Below are 22,196 nucleotides of genomic sequence, written 5' to 3'. Positions count from 1 at the left end.
CTGCTGAACTTTCATGAGTTTAAGAAGTAAACATCCTCCGCAATCTACTATACTTCCGTAGCTCAGGCAGCAGAAAGGAGAGCACTCAGCTCACTCTGGTCTTTCAGCTCAGACTGTCAAGGAAAATGGCTTTTGGCTAGAGTGCTGGAATTTGTGCTAAGATGCTGTGGCTCAGATGAGTTTCATGGGCTGGAGGTTACCACGGAAAGGTGAAAAATGGGGCAGGAACAGAAACCATATCTGTAATATTTGCCAGAGTTCACCTCTCATTCCTCAGAACATCAGGTAAACCAACAAATACTATGAGAAATCACTGGTGCTGCCTGTAAGTAGTGGTTTTATGTATTCAAATATGGTGAAAGTGGATTACACCTTCACTTAAAGGCAAGTAGAAGGGGGATGAAATATTTTTGTCTGCTCTCTACAAAACAAAAAAGTAATCATGGTAATTCCAAAAAGCTTATCTCTTTCAGCCCTTTCTAAAATGCTTAATATTTCTTAAGGCATGCCCTTATGAATAAAATCAGGGCTGATTCTAGGTAATTCTAGGTTAGTTTAGCTCATTTTTTTCTTTCAGTCTATCAGCCTATAGACTACAGCCATCTAGAGCCTTCCAGAAAAAACAGAAATTACATCTCAGCAGGTGTCCTCAAGGCATGGGAACAGAGTGGTGTATGACTGATATAGAGAGCTGAGTGAAAAATAACACTATGGATGGCACAGCAGCAAAGATCAAAGTAGACTCATCCCTGAATTTGACTGCTTTGTACCTGAATGAGGCTGGTTGATGGAAATTTTAATTCAAGTTACTCTACTGAAGTATCAAAAGCAGCCCTGACATCTAAATATCAGTGATGTTCATGTGATTTTTCTAATTCCCACTGACAGGAATTTTGAACCTATGTTACACTTCGATCCCTGCTTGGATGCTAATTACAAGCAGGCAGAAAATAGAAATGTCCACAGAAAAAGAGCAGTTATATTTTAAAAGTGATATCAGCATTTCCAGGAAGATATTTTTTCTCCTTTTGCTCAGTTCCATGCCTAGGAGAAGCTGTCAATTTCCAAAGCTAAGAGAAATATATCATGCTAAATGCAAATATTTTGTTTTGGAAATTCATGACAGATTCAGTCTGAAGTGTTTTGTTTAAATTCATGTAGACTAGAGATGTAGGGTTTTTCCTATTTGCTTCGAGGAAGCAGTAATTTCTTCATTAAGATAAAAAAAATTTAGTATTAAAAGCCTTCGGTTCAAAGAAAAGAGGAAACATTTAGTAAGAAGAAAGCTTTAAAACTTTTGAGATTTCATGCACTCTTCAATAAGATGAAAGTAACATTTTTAAGTCTTAGCTCACTTAGAAACATTTTGAGGTGTGCTGTTACCACATCTCATCAGCTTTTTGCACTCCAGAGCCATTTCAAATCTTATTGTGGTATATTTGGCAATACACTTAAAAGATTACCACTTAATCTAGTTAAGTAAATTTGACTTCAAGCAAGTGTCTATCTGTCCATCCAGCTGCTTATTAGTTTTTGTTTCTTTGGAAAAGAAAGGAAATGAAAATCATTGAGGAAAAAATGGGACAAAAACGTCTGATCTTATTCAGTTTTTCTTGCAGCTGTGAATTTTACTAGACAGACGTTTTAGTAGATGGATTATTGCCATTAATTCCAGTGGGACCAAGTCTTTCCGGAATGCCTTATTTTCTATGGTTGACTTTATTTTAAATGAAAAATATTTCTGGCTTTGAAGACCCGAAGTGAAAGGAAGTTTTGCCCTCAAGTTCAAAGACTGCCTAATGGAATCTGACATGCCACATTTCCAGTTACTGCTGGATTAGGAGAGGAGGGAGGAGGTAGAGATGCACTTTAAGAAGGTGATAGGCACCTGTAGGTATAACGGTTATCTTTATGTGACAGAAGAGTCACGTAAGACTGCACAGCAGTCTTCTCTCTTGCCATTCAGAATGTAACTCTACCTAGTCCTGATCCCAAATATGCTATCAGTTACTGTAGCCCATACAAATTTGAAGTCCATGGATAACATAAGAGATAATAAAAGGCAGAAAGTAAATAGAAGAATAAAGAGTGGCAAAAGGTACTAGAGAATGGAAGTAAGGTTTTACGGACTGCCTTAACTCCAGTATTTCTTAAATTTTCACCTACATTCTTCTGTAGAGTCATTAATTTCTTAGGTTTTTGAGGTGAAACTGTAGTAAAACTTGAACAGACGACACTGGTCTGTGTGGCAGGAATAGAAACAGCCACTAAAAATACCATTGGTTGGCTCTGAAGACAGAACGCTAGCACACTTTCTATTGCTCATAGAAGGGTTGATTCAAAGTCTACCAAATGTGATGGAGATATTTCTACTGACTCCAAAGGTCTCTAGAGCTGATTCTGTAAGAACTGAACTTTTAGTGCTCATACTTCATAACACAGAGTACACAGAACAATGAGAAGTACCTTTCGAATTACTATTAATTTAAAACTTGTGGCATGGGTCCAGGGTAATTAAAATCTTAAAACCCTCAATAGATTTCACCAGAACACCAGCTGATGTACTAGAACCTTATTTCTGCCATATATTCAGTTTTCACACTTTGAGATACGAGACTTATTAAAAAAACCCAAAGAAGACAAATATTATTTTTGTAACCACAAAAAGTGTGCATTAACTCTTTTGTTAAACAAAAGCAACAGTAGATTAGGAGTTTTCTGTTTAATTGCTTTTTAAGTCAGGAGATCTTAAATTGCTTTGCATAGGACAGCAATATTTCATAGTTGGGGAAACAGGCAAAGTGACTGAAAACTCATTCAGACAGCTCAAAAGTGTGAATAGAATTCAGGTTTACTAGACCCCTTACTGCAACTCTGACCACTAGATATTGCTACACTCTAGTTTATATTGGGGAAAAGCTTAGACACATTCTGAGAAAAGCTCAGAATAAAAAGTATGGTTTCTGCAGCAGGGAGGAACCAGGCTTTGGAAGTTTGACAATGCAAGAAATGAAAAAGGGCTTTTAGAATGGAAATTCTTATGCTACTGCTAATCATTCTTTCTATAAACACAAAGGTATGTCTTGCAATAATTAAAGATAATTAAGTTGTTACACTGCTATTTTAAACACTAAGATTTCATTTGCATTAATAATTACCTGCATGTTTGTACATGGTGTGATACCTGCAAAACTTAGTAATTGTCCTTGGCTTAGACAGCAATGACAGTAAAACATTGCCTGAAGGAAAAATATTGAAGTTGAAATTATTTTACCTTAATGAAATATCAATTTAGAATTTTTTTCTTTTTTCTAGCCAGCTTCACTATTTTCACACTAGATCTTGTGCATTTTCTTCATTGTGGAAGGTATAAATAACTTTGTTGCAAAAGCAACATACTGGTAAACAAATCTTTTATGTTTATCTTTTTAGCTTCTGGGGCTTATTTTCTCTCCCATATAATGTGAGAGACACCTTCAAAAACACATTCTCTGCTATGTCCTTTCCCTAAAGAAAACCCCATAAAGTTGCCATCAACTGCCTTTTAACTGTCCATCATTTTCTACTACCTGTGATAGGAATCTATGGTGATGTTTAACTCCGTGCATTTTCTGCCATAAAATCCCACCCAGTAGTGAAGAAAATGGAAGAAATAGGAGGGAAGTCAAAATAGAGTGATAATATGGAATGGAAGACGTGTATTAACAAAGCAATGATCCTAAAATATTGTCTCTCATCTATATGCTAAACATTTGGATTGCATTTCCAGTTAACGAATTCTCGAAGGCTTCTATTCACTGTAAAAATAAGCACCGCAAGTGCAGCCAAGCTAGTCCATTTAAATAAGCATGGAAATGAGACTATTTTGCCAGGTAGACAAATATTGTAAATATTTATACTTGTAAGAATAATAGCAACAAAAACCTACAGAAACCAACTACAGAGAGACATCTCATGCATGCATGCATATGTGTGTTTTAACCTGTGATCTATAGTGGTTGTTAATAGCAAGAATGCATTGAATCTTAATTGTTACTACTATCCTTATTCCAGATCTCAAATAATAAAGGACACCTGAATTGTGATATCAACTTGCAGGAGAGCGCTGCAGGCTAAAATTGCTACCTTCTTAGAAACAGGTTATATTGATAATACTGAAAATATTGAATTAAAGTTGCTAACAAATGTTCCTCTGATGTATTCTAAGAGTCCTATCTTTTGACCCTTCATAGAGGTCCAGAAAACAGCTATCATATCATTCTTCAGTTATACTAGCTGAAACCTCATAGACCTCAATGAGAGGATTTTGCCTTACCATATGCCCCATTGAACAGGAATGAAGCCCATAGAGACAAGTCAGTCAAGGAACTTTTGCCTTTAAAGTTGCAGGCAGAGTGCAGAGTCATTTTTTATGGAAGTTTTTTGTTTGATTTATTGATTTAGTTTGGTTTGGTTTTTTGTTTGTTTGCACTTTTTTTTCCCGAGAGCTGGATTTGGCTGGAGAGATGGGAATTTTTAAGAGAACTTTCTCACTTAAAATAACACATTCTGCTAACTTAAGTTCTTATACAAAAAGTCAGAGGGGCTTTGGCAGTAATTTCAGATAGTCTGTGTTGTACTCAATAGCACATCCTGTTCTTTGCACTAAGATATCTGACATGTCTGTACTCGTATCTCAAAGCTACTGTATTAGTGTCAGGAGAATGTAGGACACTTTCCTACTTTTTGTAGGAGATGGAAATGAGAGAAAACAGTTGATCTTTTCTGGTATATACTGCATGTGACAGAAGTCTGGAAAATAGCTGGATGGAACTTGTAGTTATAAATAATGAAATGATCTGATCTTTTTTATTATTAAATAATATATCAATCAAATTTCATTACCCTGATGCTGAACTTTATCTAAGAGAAGGCTAAGACATTATAAAAACCACAGGAAGAATTGTATGGAAAAGAAACTTAAAGAAGAAATATGTGAAAAGTCAGTCTGACAGCACTAAAATCATAAAAAAGATAAGGGAAAATAGAAATTTAAAAGAACTGACAATTGCACTGATGCTGTTTCAGTATGTGATACTCATATGGAAGATTGAAAGAACAGATGGCAGTGAGAATAAATCCAACAGCCATTCAATATACACTTATTTGTGCCTCTAGAGACTATTGTTAATCTTTTCCTTATTCGCTACCACTGAGAAGGGTAGGGATAGGGGTAATCTTTTACTGCTCTAGCAATTTTGTCTTCTTCGGTACCACCTAATTAGAGCTATCAATACTAGAGATAGGCCTACACTGTCTTATTAAGATCATGATCTTGATTTCAGATGTTCAACACCAAAACTATGGTTGGGAGGGGGATTTTGGCATTTAGTGGTGTATGAACGTCTATGGATGTAGAGATGCATGGGCAAAGTGTGAAACATGAATCTGGGTTTGGACTCTTTAACACTGTAGTGTTTGGGGAGTAAATAGGTGGTGTACACTTGTAGTTTGGTTCACACTCCTCTACTTGATAAGAATATATGTGGAGGTACAATGTAACAATAATGTAACGATAAATGTAATGATATAAAACAGATTATAAACTATATATCTTTATTAGTTTTTAGAATTAATGTAGGCACAACATGAAGAAGGGAAAGAGGAATCTTGGAGCAATAGCTGTCCCTCTCAAGAAATGGATGATACAAATCATAAACATTCTCCCAGATATCTACTGCACTGGTCAATATATGGCATATGACAACCTGAAGTGATGGGGGACATCTGGTCTAAAATGTTTGGATTTTAACAAGTAGAATTAATTAAAGTTAAAAAAAATAACATTTTTATGTCTTACATATATATCTCTTTATGCTAAGTTAACGAACAGTCTTAACCCTCCTCTTCCTGCCCCTCAAAAATCTCAAAGAACACAAAAAGAACTTCTTGGCTGATGAGGTGAAGCTATTGCAATGAAAATATATGGCAGCCTTCTCCATCTGTAAACATATGATAAAAATTTCTTACTGTTATCTAGAATCAGCTGGAAGCTGATTCACAGGAATGGTGAAATAAAAGCAAGATGGCACTGAAAGGTAATGTGGGCTTCTGTTACAGATATTTCAGCTACTTAAGCCACTACTGACTGATTCTTTATGAAGGGTTGATTGCTCCCATTTCCAGTGGCTTAAGAAGATATCAACCTCTGTTTTAAAAGACCTGTGTTTTTGTTAGCAAACATTAACAAAATAGAGATGAGACCTGCTAGTAGTGAGCCAACTTGCCATACCTGGAAAGTGTTTCCTTCTTGGTGCATCTGAGAACAGATGAGTGACACTTAAGGGCCAAACTAGTATTTTCAGGGTATCAGTTAAGTTGGGAGTACTGTGCGAGCTAGAGTTTATCAAGTATCAGTTCTGCACTCTCTGATGGAGCTGTGCTTCCGGCTCCCTATTTCAGTTAGCACCAGCACCGCTAACATGCATCTGCTAGAAAGAGGGCAAGGAAGCAGGGTGATGAATTGCCTTAGTTCCTGTGAAGACCACGAGAGGTCACTCCAGCTATCTAGACAACAATTTCTCAAAGAGTTTTTAAGGATTTGCTAGAAAGGGCTGCCTGTTCCTCTCCAAGCTTTGGAAAATTACTTTTTCCAAAGAAATAAATGGTTTCCCTCACTCGAGTGTATTTCAAAGGTTATTTACAATTGATTCATAACATAAAGAAGCTTAAGGAAGGGTTTGTATAATTTGAAATATTTTGCTGATCCAAAAAACCAAATGAAGAACTGCACAAATATGAAATACTTGGATTTGAATTCTAACACAGAGAGACACAGAAAGGTGGTATGATGTCTTCAGACCTGAAGAACTGAATGTCTCCCTATATCTGTTGCACTCCCTCCCCTTCACTCTTTTGTTCATCCTTAAAAGGTTTGAGACGAAACAGGCTGACAAACAATGCTTTTCTGTTCCCTTTTTTGTGCCAAGCAGGATAAGAGATGGTGGCTGTATGAGCAGCATCTCATGATCGTGACAACTAGAAGTTTTTCCCAACAGGAAGTCAACAGACAACATTTCAAATTTTATATCTGTGAGGTGTCCGAACAGCACAAAGCCAACAAATCCTAGTAAGACTCGTCCCTCTAAAAGCAAACAAGCAAGCAAATAGATTACATTCTAAACAAATCCCAAAGCTATGCTACTGTTCAAAATCACATCTAAGGATGCCTAGAGCTCAATTTTTGTTTTAACTTTGCTTTCCTGAAGCATCATTTTGACCACTTACCATTTTTACTGTGAATTTGCTATGCTGAAAAGATAGTAAAGTTAAAGTCCTGGGCTCCTGGGCCTCTGTTTATTCTGAGAAGCCTACTGTACACACAGCCAATGCACCACACAGCTTACTTAGAAAAACTTCAACTTCGTCCTACTGCCAGTCAATCTTTTAGCCTTATAGCCTTCCTTGATACTGTCATCACATCTACCTGACATGATGGTAACCTTTGCAATGCAATCAGTTGGTTACTTACACTGAGATCTCTGGTCAGCAAATAGTATGGTAATGTAACAACATACCTTCAGACTAAGAGGCACAACATTGACCTCTAGTTACCTAGACAGCACAACATTTCTAATTTCTGAGCAGACCACCAGATCTGTTTGATAATACGCACAAGCCTGAAAGAAAGGTTTCACATGAAGAATTCATCACAGTTTCAGGTAAGCTATGGAAAAAGTGAAATCTTTTGATGAAAAGCACACATTACTCAGAAGATGGCCATGGACCTGGGTGTGAGACTCCAATACACCTGTGAATCTTGGTTTAGTTCTTTGTGTGAGCCATTACAATTCCTCAGTCAGCATGATCTACCTGATAATCATACTATACCTCCTGTACACCTACAGTTCTCCAAACAAACTTGATATTAATTCTGAATTGTCTCAAATCAAACTGAAGTAAAATATTTATTTTGTGGGAGAAAATGTCTCCAAAAACACCAGTGCAAAGAATGAGATAATGAGTTTGCACCTTAGCCATGAGATTCACATAAAAATGGATTCATAGTGCTTATGAAAACAACCAGAACATGATCTCTCTGTCAGGCCTACTTCTATGTAATATACTTTGTAGTTTGGAAGACAAATAGCTTAATTCTAACTGCAATCATATAGAGTCATCCATGAATAAATACCTCATAGAAAGGCTGCTTTATGATGCTTTTTTCTGCAGGTAGGATTGCTCTCACTCTTCAGTGTTAACATAAACTGTTGCAACTAATGCACACCCAAAGTTACTGGTGAACGAAAACCAATATGAAAATCTGCTGAAGTTTTATTTGACAACCCAACACTTACCACTGTTGTACAATTACACAATGGCAACCAGATTCTGATAATGGAGTTGGGATTTTTCAGTGAAATTGGTAAGTTCTTTTAAATGATACTTTAAAGTAATTTTTTCATTGCAATTAGCTCTAATGGTTGAAGAACATTTAATACTGCAAAATGAAACAAATGAATGTGGACTTTACCTAAGACTAAAGCTCCCTGTATCATATGAACTCTATATATCAAAAAGACAGCTGATGAATAACTCTGATATAGTGCATATGGTAGAAATGGCAACCACTCAACCCTCCAGCACTGGGTGAACCTTGGAATGTTTGAAAGTTTTGTTTTGACCACCTTCCAGAAAATGAAATTATTATCTCAACACAGCCCAACCTCTTTGAGTCTATAAATCAAATGTGCTATGAACAGGTTTTCTTGTAACGCTTTTGACACTTCCTGGTTCCAAGACAAGTTGAAAATGCCATGAGAAGAGTCTTAAAACCAGTATGTTCTAATTTTTATTTTATTGAAAATTGCTCATTTAACAACACACTAGTGTTCACCATATTAATCTCATGCTGTGCAGGGATGCAAGGAATGCAAATGGGCTTTGACTGCTGACATTTCATTTGGCTTGTAGGATTAAAATCCTATGAAGTTTAGAAGTTTTGGTTTCAGTGAAATTCACAATTCTGTACTGTATTATGGAAACTTAAAAAAAAAACGCCAAGAGCAGTTGCTAATCACACTTAGCTTTGCTGCAAAAATGGGCTGTATTTTTTGCTTATAAGCAGTCCTGGTTTATCTTCAGTCCGGTCTAAAACCTTATGTGCTGGCATTTGCCATACCCACTGGGTTTTATTCTTGGGAGACATAACTATCAGGCTTGTCACTTCTTCCTCTCCTCTCTCCTCATCCTGTTTTCCTACAAGTACTGTGGTTTGTCACTCTTAAAATAAAATGGCTAAATTTTACCTTATTCCTTCCTTAATTTCCACAGTCTGCTCAACCACATGCTATTTTCTGCTCCAGAGACAAAGGAACCACTTTTCCCTTTGCATTCACATCCAGGATCCAGAGAACTTGTGTCAAGGCAAAGGGAATTGTCATGTCTATGTCAGCCGAGTTACAATAAGCTACAGTCCTCTTCTTTAGATGTTTAACTTCTTTTCCACACATTGACCTTATTAACCAAAGTATGTATGGATGAGTATTGATGAGGGCAAGATGTCTCACAGAGATAGGATAACCTACTTTGCTGAAAAAGCACCAACTTAGTGTGGGTATTATGAGCAAAGATGACTTGCAGTTACTACTAGTGCCTTTTCAAAAATACTGCTGGACTGAGCACACAGGAAAATCTGTAAGAGTTTTACTTTCACTGAGTCTAAAGAATGACTGCAGGATTTTATTCTCCTACAGCAAGTGACCTGCCTCTTCTGCAAATACTCTTCAAAGGCAATGATCAGCCGTACTCCGTATTTCACAAGATGTATAAATAGTCCTGGAAAAACCTTGTGCTAATTTTGCTGTTTCCTTAGAATGTCAAGTTCAGGCATCTCTAAACTTAGCAGCTCACATCTTAACCAAATGGTAAAATTTAAGCTTCTCGAGGCGTGCACAGCTGTAATCCAGCCTCTGGTTTCTAAGGACCAAAGGTCAGCACGTTAATCTCTTTGGGATAACTCATAGAACCTCTTTGGAGAAAAAAAAAAAAAACATTAACATAAAAATAAGCCATGTTTCCTGAAAATGAATCAGAACATTTTATGATATAAAACAGTATCCCAATGATGACCCAAATCAATTATTTTAGTACGTGCAGGCACAGACTTACTCTACTCTGTTTCACTCTAGGTCACGCAGCTCTTTTGTTAAAAGATCTTTTTTTTAATAAGTAGATTTGCTCTAATTATGAAGTTAATTGCTTTGAAAAGTAGAAAAAATCACCAAGAAATGTTTCTGAACAGCTGTGCTATGAAAATAATCAAACCATTTCCCACAGCATCATAAACAGCAACAAAACCCTTAAAAACAATAAAAATGAGTGTGAAAATTTGTTGTTCCTACCACATTTGAAAATGACTGACATCAGTTTGCAGAGAGTGTAAGAGGTTTTAACAAATTCTTTTTGAGGTGGATGTTAGTAAAGCATTACAGGACTTTGCAGAAATCATGCCTCAAATGTCCAGAACTTGAAGCTGACATAACTGATATCATTTACATAAAAGACAGGTTATTCTTAAGACAGTATTTTCACCTAGCTCCACTTCTTCAATGAGGTTTAATAATTTCTGTTTTGGTTTAAATACTGCTTCTTGCTATTTTTGCATAACAATAGCAGAGGTAACTGTTCTAATGTGCAGTGATCAAATTTCCAGTTTACAAAACAAGAGCTGCCCAGCAATGACAAAAAGAACGTAGAGAAATAATCTATATGCAAATATGAGGGCACAGAGGGGTCCTAATTTTCATATGGTGGGGTTTTGCTTGTGGCAGTTCTCAACTACCACATGTGCATTTCCTATACTAACAGAGACATGGAACTGATTTAGATGTGAAGTTCATTGTTAAGCTTCGGCTTACTGTCAAATTAATTCAGTTATTGCTCATAATGTTAATTCCATTCAAGTAAAGAGCAGAACTGAGAGCAACAGCAAAAGCTAAAGCACATGCATGTGCTTGCATGTGTGTATGTCTGTTTATGTGCGTTAAGGGGACTTCTTAGCCTGTCCAGGTTTGTTTTCTCAGATGGTGAAAGACATGTGACAGCTGTCACACTATACTATACCAAAAAAAAAGATTATAAATGGCCCAACTGACATCTTGTCCTCTCTCCTTCTTCCTACAAATTCTCCAAAACCTCCAAAATCCAAATCTGGGCGAGACACAAGACCTGGATTGACACAGGCACAACTGAACAGGCACATGGCAGGAAGCCTGAAATACTTTGGAGTTTTTGTGGGTGAGTACACTCTTCTGACTTAAGAATTGTGTAAAAAGAAAAAAAAAAAAAAAGTAACTGTTTTTAAACCACGAATGATTGTGGTTCTGGTGATGGGAATAAACCCATTGCAAAGAGCTGATGACCTACAGACTGTATTTTCCATAATGCTAAATCAAAGACGTATGATTAGCACATTTCTAAATCTAAGAACAAAGCTAGTGAGGAACCATACAAGTCTTGAGGAACAAGTCGTATGCGGGGCATCCAGTGCCATGTAAGATGCTCTTTGCATCCATCACAAATTTTGTGGAAATATTCCACAAGCACAAATGAACTGCAGTATTTGTTTGGGGACTTGATTAGCATGGATCCATTGTCTACAAGGTGCTTGGCTGTGCTGTGTTTTTACTGCTATGGAGAAGGACTGATGAGAAGGCATATTCCAGAAGAGATTCCTTCTGCTGTGCAGTACCTTCCATAGGGGATCCACTAAGTCAATGAGAATTTTGCATGGCACAGCATCATTAAATATCCGAGGATTAATTCAGTTGCCTCACTATGAACTTGGTACAACTATGAAGAGAAATGAATAGTGAAGATGACAGAATGATCTTTTCTGAATCCCTGTGCTGTCATGCAACATGGATAAATAATGAGAAATAAGTTCTTGGCAAATGCTAAGTTTGGCTCCTCAGAGCTTAGACATAATGGTAATATGATATTCAAAGAGTGCAGTGCTCAGTCAATTAGATGAATAGCCTGTTTTTGCTTGTCCTTGTCCAATAAATTTGAGAACAAATGACATTAAAGAAACCCAATTATTTCTGCAAACTATGTACTGGAACCTGGCAGATGACTGAGGGATATTAAATGATCCTTCATAGATATGCTAGTTTGGAAGGGGAGATGTTTGATCGCAATGCAGTGTTAAACAAGGCAAGAAATGCCTTACATAGCTTCAGAGTTAATCCAAACCCTTGTTTTGTTGCCTTTTCTCTGCTGAACAGCTCAGCTACTTATTAGCCCTAAATCAGACTTGCCAAAATGCAGAAACCTGTTGGTCTTTTCTGCCTAGTTTTATGTGCTATATAGAATTCCTGTTCTGCTGCCCTAAAGATAGCACACAAACAAGCTTTAACTAATAACGTTTGATCAATACACTTATATGAGCATGATCTCCTCAAACTGCCAGCTGCCCTACGGCCACAAAGGGCAAGACAATATAAAACCCCCAAATTGACTCATGCTAATTCCATATTAATTAAGCTTCTCTTGACCTGTCTTGTGTATTCTTCAGGAAACAATGGAAGATCTTTGCATGCAGAGCAGCAAACATGCTCTTTTGGGATAATTTCAATAATCTCGCTATATCAGGAAGATTCATGCCCTGAATTCATGCCCTTAATCAAGTTGCAGCATGTTAGGGCAATCTAGAGAGGGTGAATAAAGCTATTATTCATTTCTGCACGAAACCCAATATTATAGCTTAGCACAAGGCAAAGGGTACAATTTTATATGTGCTTGACTACAAGCCTTTTTTTTCTCCACTGTACAGCACATATGAACCCTGTTTCTTTACATTATATCATAACTTTTGAGGCTTGAAATATTTTCCATGGTTATTCACACATATACTGTCGTAATAAACATAAACTGAGAATCCAGCTATCAATAGACCAACCTCTTGAAGGTTTGTTTATGGCTGACGTAAACACAACAGTAAATATAAGGTTGTCAGCTTGTATGTTGCCCGAACACAATCAGCTCATACCTCTACCTAAGGTAAGGCAGTGGCCTCTTACAGTGATTGATTTTGGCCATTAGCTCCAAATCAAAGTCGGCTTCAGTTCATCCATCTTTCTAGAACCTCAGCAAAAATGTTATTTGAAAATAAACACTGGCTCTTCGTCTCTTTTGTCAAAAGAGCAGCAGGGGGCTGATCGGCGCGTCACTAACTACATCTCCATTTCTGCTGCCACAGCAGCAGCCTCCTGGAAGCCGTGCTGCTGAATTTAGGTATTTTGTCTACTTACAGTCCTGAAGTGCAGGTCTGGAGGAGGAAAGATCACAAGTCCTACTTCTTTCCAGTAGCACTGAAAAAAGGTGTCTCATAAAGTCAAGTTTGCTGAATGCAAAAAGCAGACTTTGATACTTCATTCCTCAGTCCAGGTGACCAACATTTGACTTGAGATCAGGAAGTGGAGGGAAAAGGCCTTTTTAAACCACTTTTGCAAACCCTGGGGTATCAAAGCAGTAATTCCCAACAAAATACAGCACCTGGGGGATAGCTCTATTCTACAGCAATGTAACTCTGATCCCACTTTGGGTGCTGAACACATAGGGATTCACAGGACACTGTAACCACAGTACTACCTAAACTTGACCTACATCAGAAATCAAGGTGACTTGGAACAGAAGCAACTTTTCATCCCTTGAGGATTTCTGTAACAAAGGATAGGTTTACACATGGCTGGTTAAAATGGAGTTAGCCGCTGGCGTCTGTCCAAGGGCCTGGCCTCAACACAATTAATTCAGAGCAGCATCTCTGTCTGCCAAATCTGTGTTTGTAATGATAGGCCTGTAGTATCAAGTGTTTGTAGGTGCTTGAGTCAAGGATTAATACAGGGAACGAGAGTTAACATTTGTTAATTACTGAAGTTCTGTCTGCCATACCCTAGGCGAGCTGAGTGCCAGGGCAGCTCCAAGCCCCAGCTTGATGGATGCAAAAGCTCACCAGCCTCTCACTGCAGAGTTGTGATGTGCTGAGGTAACGCCTCTCTCTAAAATGACTACTACTTACATGTTTTGTGATGTTTCAGACATTCTTCTTTTTGCTCAATTTTCCTTTCAATTTAGTAAATGATCTTTTTAAAAAAGGTACTCTGCTGCTGCAAGCACCTGCAGCTCAGCTCAGAGTCTTTGGTTTTGTGTTTTCTTTGGGTTTTTTTTGATTTGTACCTGTTCCCATTAAATCTTCACAAGTTTGACTAAAAGACTCCTGTCAAAAAAAATGTTTGCATCAATATTGGAGTTGGGTTTTCAAGTGTTGGGGATTACCTCACAGGCCTTTCTTCTCTAATGTCTCCTTAACACTGATTCTCCATAACCTGCCTCTCTTTGACTGCCCTCTCTCAGCTCTGATCTGACTGGAGGCAGGAGGACCTCTGAGACTGTGTGGGTTATCTGAGGACTCCTCCAGAGCCATACTGCTAAGAAACGACAGTTTACACTTGTGGAAGTACAGTAATTATTTAAAAGAAATAAGTTTTGATGTGGCCTTGTTACCATAGAGTCTTTTTCCCTTTGCATGTCTTCATCGAGAACAATGGCAAACTTCCGGCTTTTTTTTTTGGCTGGGAATGGGCATGCTCTGAAATCCAAATAAGACAGTTATTGGTAACTTCTGACGTAAAGAACTAAATAAATATGATGGGGAAGCCACTAAAGCCTGGGCTTAGCTTCACTGCTAAGGCTCAGGCATTAGTGTCTTTGTACACTTTGTTGGATAAATACATGTCGTGAACTGAAGTCAATATTTTTATTTAGCATTTTAGGAGCTAATAATTGTTAATAGGAGACCTTACGAGGGAAGCTTCAATGTTCTGGCTTCTCCTTGTGGCTACTGACTGGCTTGTCTCAAGAGAAAGATGAGGAGAGACCTCCTCCTGCCTTCTGTTGAGAAAAAAGAGGATTTAGTACAAACTGAGAAGTCACCTCATATAGAGTGTCAAAAGTGACCTCATTGTAGATGGTATAGCCTGCTGAAGTCTGCTGGAGCCTGCCGTACTTCTGCTGGGTCAGATTCCTCCCCTTTTGTTATTTGAGCTTCCTTCTGAAAGCCTGGGCTGCCTAAAGGAGTAACACAACATTCACTTTCTTTGCCCTCTAATCCAAACAGAGGGGTCTTGCTTTCCCATAGGCGGCTGGGATACACACTAAACTAAGCGGCTGTGAAAGTGAGGTGAAGATAAAGACTTTGACTCTGATCACACATTTCAATATGAATGAAGCAAATAAAAGGGAGTTTATCTTTCTTGTTACTTTTTGAATTTCTTATCCATGAGGCAGCACTGTTTATACAAACCCTGATGCAGTTGACATGTTTTTGCCCTATCAAGTGCAGAAATATTTAGTCTTCATCCTAAAAATATATTTGGGGAAAGTAGGAAGGAAGGGAGGAGGAGAAAAAAGTGAGGGAGAGAAAGTCAGTTTTGGATGGTAGCAGATGGGAGCATGTCAAGTAAGAAACGCAGAAGTACTCTTCTGGTTGCAGTCTGGCACTTCAAAGCAAAACAAAGAGGCATTTCAAAGAGGATACACATTATTATCTGATTAAGATTCAGCTTCCTGGATGAAATGTGCATACAATTATTACCATAATGATAGTAGGTTTCATAAGAGAAGTTTATTCTCTTTGTTACTGGTTCTTACTAGCAGTAGGTTCAACCTTCTACCCTATGTATGAACTTCCACTGTTTTTTTGAATTTGCATATATGGATGGAGTGTCCAAAACTAGCTGCATCCTTTTAGTTTTGAATACAAATCAGCATCGCATAGGAGGTCTATCCCCAGATTTGGGGTGCGTAGAGAAGCTGTACTCAGACAATACTTACACAGTACCCTCTCTGCATTTCTTACTGATGGTTTTCTGCCTTTCTGCCTCTTAGGATTAAGTTCTCATGATGAGGGTGGTGAAACACTGGAACAGGCTACCCAGAGAGGCTGTAGATGCGCCATCCCTGGAAATATTCAAAGTCAGGTTGGATGGGGTTTTAAGCAACCTGCTCACTGCAGAGGGAGTGGACTAGGTGATCTTTAAAGATCCCATCCAACACAAACCTTTCTATAATTCTATGATGCTATGAAGACTCAACATGCACTCAAATATAGGACTTTACCTCTTGCCTTATTTCCTCACACTGTTACCAACAGGTGTGATACTCAGACTTTTTTAAACCTCCTAATTTTATATTCAGTGTCTTTAGAGACAGGCGTACTAATATTGTTCAAATTTCTCTTCTTCAGTTCTGCTGAGGACCAGGAGGAAGACTTACTGCCTATATAAACTAAGCAGATTCTATATGACTTTCTGTGGGGGCCATGAATAGCCTGTCTTTGAAATCTGCCAGGGACTTTTCACTGCTTTTCACCCAGCTAAACTGAGATATTTTCAACCAGATCACAGAAAGAACTCGAAGAATTCAAAGCCTGGACATAGCACTGCATTTTGCCACAGTTCAGCTCGCAAATTATGTTGAAAAAACATAATTCTTAAGAACTTAAGCATCAAACGGTGTCACACACTGTTCCTAGTCAAAACAAACTTCTGAAGAATTCAGTGGAAAGGTTTTTGTAAATCCAAATGTGAGGCCAAAAGCAGAGACAATCCAGTTCCTACAGGTCTTATCCCCCTGTCATCTTCCCACCCCCTGGCCTTGTAGACACAACCTAGAAGTTCCCATTCTGAATCAGAGCAGCAGTCTGTTCTGCCTAGAGCCTTTCCAACAGCAGTGGTCAGTACCAGCTCTTCCTAAGGAAGGACCAGCTGGTGGTCACAGATAAGCCTCTGCCACAGAAAATTGCCTCATACCCTTGGCAAGTAGGTTAGCTATGCCTAAACTCATTTCCCTCTTTTTTTTTTCCTTGTCTTAAAAACATTTGTTATTGCAGACATAAGTATTTTTCAATGCAAATGATTATTCGCTTTCTTTCACAACCCTTCTGTCTTGTGGGAAGAAGTTTCATAGGTTAACAAAAAAAGCTTTACTGGCTTTAAACTTGCTGCCTTCTGATTCTAGGGATGCTCCTTTATTTAGATACCATGAAAGAAAGGACTAGAAAAGTTTCTTTTATTTACAGCAAACACTGTTTTCAACAGCCTTAACATACTTTCTCCTCCTGTCTGAAAAGCAATAGCACAAATTTAAGTAGCCCAAATCTTCTCTGCTCTTGTGTAGGAGTCAGTGAAACTCCTTGAAATACAGACTTCGTAATGCACTTATGACTGAAGAATGAGACACTTAGTATGTAAAACATAGATAATTTTGGATTGCTATCATATTAGAGGCTATAAAAAAAATGGTACCTTATCCTAAACAATTTCATTTTTTTCTGTTTCTAGACATATTGCTTTCTCCAGCCAAAAGCCTGAAGAGGTTTGAAAAAAAGTTTAAATCACCTCAATGTGACCTTAGGTAATGAGTCTCCATCAGAGCTCTCTAAATGTAGTGTAAGGAGATATCACATGCAGTGAAGTATGAAATATAAGCTAAAAAACACTGAGAAGAAAAATTGCTTATTCTTCAACTGGTCCTTTACTCTTTCTATTTTTTCTTGGTCGGTATCTTTCTATGCTTAAAGCAGTAAATATGTTTAAATACTTTTAGTAGACCTGCTGTTTTGTTTAGTTTCTATCTGAACTCACATTTATAGGAAAAATTGATTCTGTAGTGTTTTTTTCCCCTCATATCTAAAAATTTCCTGGTGACTCTACACTCCCAGTGGTACCCTTCTGATTAAAAAAAATTAACTCAGTGCCTAGTGGACAGGGTGCCTAGTGGACAGGTACTCATTTAACTAAGGTAGTCATTCAGCAGGTATCATCCGAAGCTTTGGTTAGGTAAGAACTGATGAGGATGCAAATACTACATTATCTTTTCATGCGAAGAGAAGGTCCATTTAGCCAGCATCTTTACTATTCTCTCAATTTGAAGTCTTGCACTAGTGAATATAAATCACACTTATCCCTGTATAAATGAGAAATGTTAGGTTATTTCTCTAGCTAGGTTATTTTTAATGCTAAAAGCTGTATCTATCTCTGTATTTATCAGGTTCACCTCTGAAATAAAAAAAAAAAAAGAAAAAGAAAACAATAGTTTTAGTTGCATAAGGGAGCAAAGATGTGATGTCTCTTGGAGAAATGGAAGCAGAGAAGAACTTTAGTAGAAAAGTCCCTAAGTTAAATAGACATTTTTGATTTTGGTTTTGGGTTTTTTTTTTTCCAAGTAACATATTTTTGAAAAACATCCATAAAGTGTTTCTATTAAGGTCTGCTTTTTTATCATGCTATCTGCATGAATGCATGTTTGTGTCCTGATGCAGCTTAGGTTTACAATTTCTGACTTGATACTGTGGTAAATTTGTATCTTGATGTGATTACCACCTATTATCATTTAGACATGCTTTTCACAGGTTTTTCTGTGTTTTGCCTTTGTTCCTTAAGATCAGATATTGCAAGCTTTAAGACTGGTGCCATAGCTGGTCAGGTTTTAGGTGAGGGAAAGAGGCCCCTGGAGTCTTGTCAGAAGTCACATTGGCTTGTGCTTCTGAGACTCCTCACTGGATCTGGATTTGGTTGTGTGGCTTGGAGTTCTTTGGATTCTCTGAAATACTGGTATTTTAGATGTCTACTAAGTGAGCTGCATTTAAACTCACTGATTTCTGTGCCAATCTGCAGTTACCAAAAGGCTTTTGAAAAAAGAAGTCGAATGGGAATCTACTTCCTGGGCATAGTGATGGGAAAAAGAAAACCTGTTTTTAAAAATCTGATTTTATAAAATCTGTGAATCCCAAATGAAATAATTAGAATGTGAAGCCTACTGGCAGCTGGACAGAACAGAGAAATCTAAAGGAATTTGTTTTCTTAGCATAGCATTATGTCAACCCAGAGGGAAAAAGTCACTCGGCTGCTTGACTCAAAATAGCTGGATGTGAAACCACTGGTGGCACCCACTACTTGATCACACTGACAGATCTACTGCTTGCTGCAGAGCTGCTGCTGCTGCATGATGGAAATGGCAGGTGCACTCTGCTACAAAACAGGATTTCTGTCTCAAACTTCATCTCCATGCACATGTGTGACTAAGAGCAGCTAGGGGTCACAGGGCGACAGCTCAGTGTTTATAATGACTTATGAAGAAATGTTGCTATTTTCTTTAATCTTCCCAAGGACAATCTCCTTGCTATCCCATGGTTGCATACCAGGGCAGGGAGACTGACCAATTCAATGCCAGCTGAAATACACTAAAAATTAGAATGTGGTAAGAATTATTGTACAAATACATGACATGCATTGTGTACTATTTACCAAAGGAAAATATCTCTCAGTTCTAAGGAACATTTGGATTATAAACCATGGATTCTAAACCTATTAAAATAGCATACAGAAAAATCCACTGAAAACAACAGAAAAACCCTGAAATGCATTAAGTGGGGCCAAATCATGGACCAAGCTCTAGATAACCCCAAAGGCTTGTTAGTACTAAAAATCTGAACCTGGACTTCAGAGGTGATAATCACATAATCATAGAATATTGTGGGTTGTAAGGGACCATGAAAGGTTATCTAGTCCAACCCCCCTGCAATGAACAGAGACATCTTCAACTAGACCAGGTTGCTCAGACCCACATCCAGCCTTGCCTTGAATGTCTCCAGGGATGGTGCATCCACCACCTCTCTTGGCAATTTGTGCCAGTATTTCGCCACCCTTATTGTAAAGAATTTCTTCCTCACGTCTAGTTATGTAGATAATTACTGTATTGCAGTATGTGTCTCATGAAATGTTCAATCCTACTTGTTTCACTTGTGTACGAGTCTTCTGCAACTGAGTTTCCACTTGTACCAATCAAAAAATCTCTTGCCTTCATCCTAGTTTGACTTTACATGCAGTTTGTAATTTCACTGAAGTAGAAAGACTATATTTGGAGTAAATCAGGTTGAGATTGCTCCATTTTACCATTACATTAAAATAACCCACCCCCCTCCAACTCTCAAAATTCTTCACTCAACATCTTTTGATATCAGACTACAGTCTTACATATATATTTTAGAACTATATCTGGGTTTCAAATGCCCAACACTTGAAATACATGTCAGAGTGCACTGGACAAGTTGAGTGAGTAGAACTGGCCCTATTTCTATTTGTATCTGCCCGAGATTTCTTCAAAGACTGGTGATATAATTTCAGTGAATTCTCAAGGCCAGTTTTGTAGCATAAAGATTCACTGGAACCGGATTCCAATCACCAATGCTATTACCTTATTTTTTGGTAAGCATAATATAACACCATTCTGGCAAACAGATAAATTCCCTAGTGCACTGTGTCAGCAATCTTGCCGAGGATCCAGCAATTCCAGGATATTATAATCAAGCCTAATGTAGCTCTCATTACATTAGCTAGTACCTCTTGCACAAAAGGGTGAAACCATAGATACCTTCAGAGTCAAATCCTAAGGACCAATCTTATCTCGCAGTATCTACTGTTATTTTACAATTTTCAATGAAGTTCTTTCTAAGAGTAAATTAAGAATGACACCTCTAGGCTTTCATTTTGTCAGGTTTTTGTCATTATCCTTTCTGATTTAACATACAAGCTATGGGTAGCTTGTATGTGTTTTCAATACATATATAACGTTCTGTTATTGGAAGGATGACACTTGTATTTATATTGCTCCTCTTTTGTTTGTCTCCTCACTGTCCTTCTAAACACCTGCTGCTGCAGAGAAGGGGTGTGAGCAGCACGTGTGTGGCTTAAACAGGTACTCATGGGAGGCTGAAAGAGGGCCAGCAGGCACATTTGGTGTGCTGTACACTCACAACATTACCTCCATTTGGTATTGCCCTCTATAATTGGCTATAATTTCTTTCATGAAACTCTGTCCTTCATTTCTTATTATTTTTTATATGAGATGGTTATCTTTGCACTGAGGATTGTGCAGTACCATTCCAGAGGGGTGAGCAGAAGCCAGCTTCCCAAATGACATAGGCTTGCCATGTGGCTTCATTGCCCTCTGTCAGTGGACAACTGTGCTGAAGAATGACTGCCCATAGCACTTCCCTTTCCTGGGATGATGGAAACATGAAGCTGACTTAAAACATGCAGTCCTGTCATGACTGGCAATACTGGGAAAAAAGCGACTGACTTTGAGACACTAAGTTGTGAAACAGCCTGGCAGGTGGCACCACTGAACTGAACCCATTTTTGACAGCACATTGTTTGTTTTCCCCATTTCTGTAGGATGGGGAAAGAGGAAGGGAGCTGCTTTCATTAGCATAAATACTTCTTCAGTAGTCACCAACAAAAAGTGCAAATTGAGGTTCGAAAAATTCTACATGAAAAGTTTGACGTTTCCCGTTACACCACTGCCAAACTATGGGGAGAGAAGAAATTAAGAGAAATCAAGCAACTGCTTGCTTAAAAGGAGTTGCAGCTAAAATGCAATCATCAAGATGGTCACTTTGATATTGTCCACCCATCCTCTGGTATTATTTATTCACAGAAAAGGCAAAAAAAAAGCAGATTTCATGAACAGAACAAATGCCAGAAATGAGTATATGGCTCGCTTTTTGTCTGGGATATTTTTGCTATAAACCAGAGACAAATACTTTTTACACTTTTCCCCTTAAAAATGTGTCCATACTACGCATCTTTCCACCATGTGTCAAACCTTTCCTTTGCCTCTGCAGCTGCCTAAAGAGGATCTCATGGAACTGGACTGTAATCTTTCTGTTAGTAGTTACACAGCAATTTCCAATGCAATACATTAAGTGTGTAGACAATTTTCAGCCTGTTTTGAGTTCTAAATCACCATAAAAAATAAAGCTAAGTTTAGAATAATTAGTAATTTCCAAGTTTGATTGTAATAAGTACAAATGTTTTGCAAATGATGTGTGGTATCTGCTTAAGGAGTAAGCAGCTCTTCTCAGCTAAGCAACAGATTTTTCAAACATGATCAAGATATTAACAGGCAAAATCTAAACTTTTGAGAGCCAAAGGAGAGCAAGAGTTATCTTCCAAACCTAATTTCAAAGAACTTCAGTGTCTCAAACTCGACTTTTACTATATCACAAATTATCAACTGACTCAACACAGAGGAAAGCCTCAGAGAGGTGCACATTTTCACTGATCATGCTGTGCTGGTAATTTTAAACCCTACTT

This window comes from Strigops habroptila, chromosome 7, assembly GCF_004027225.2.
Source record: "Strigops habroptila isolate Jane chromosome 7, bStrHab1.2.pri, whole genome shotgun sequence".
Lineage (NCBI taxonomy): Eukaryota > Metazoa > Chordata > Aves > Psittaciformes > Psittacidae > Strigops > Strigops habroptila.
This window is presented reverse-complemented; position numbering follows the sequence as displayed.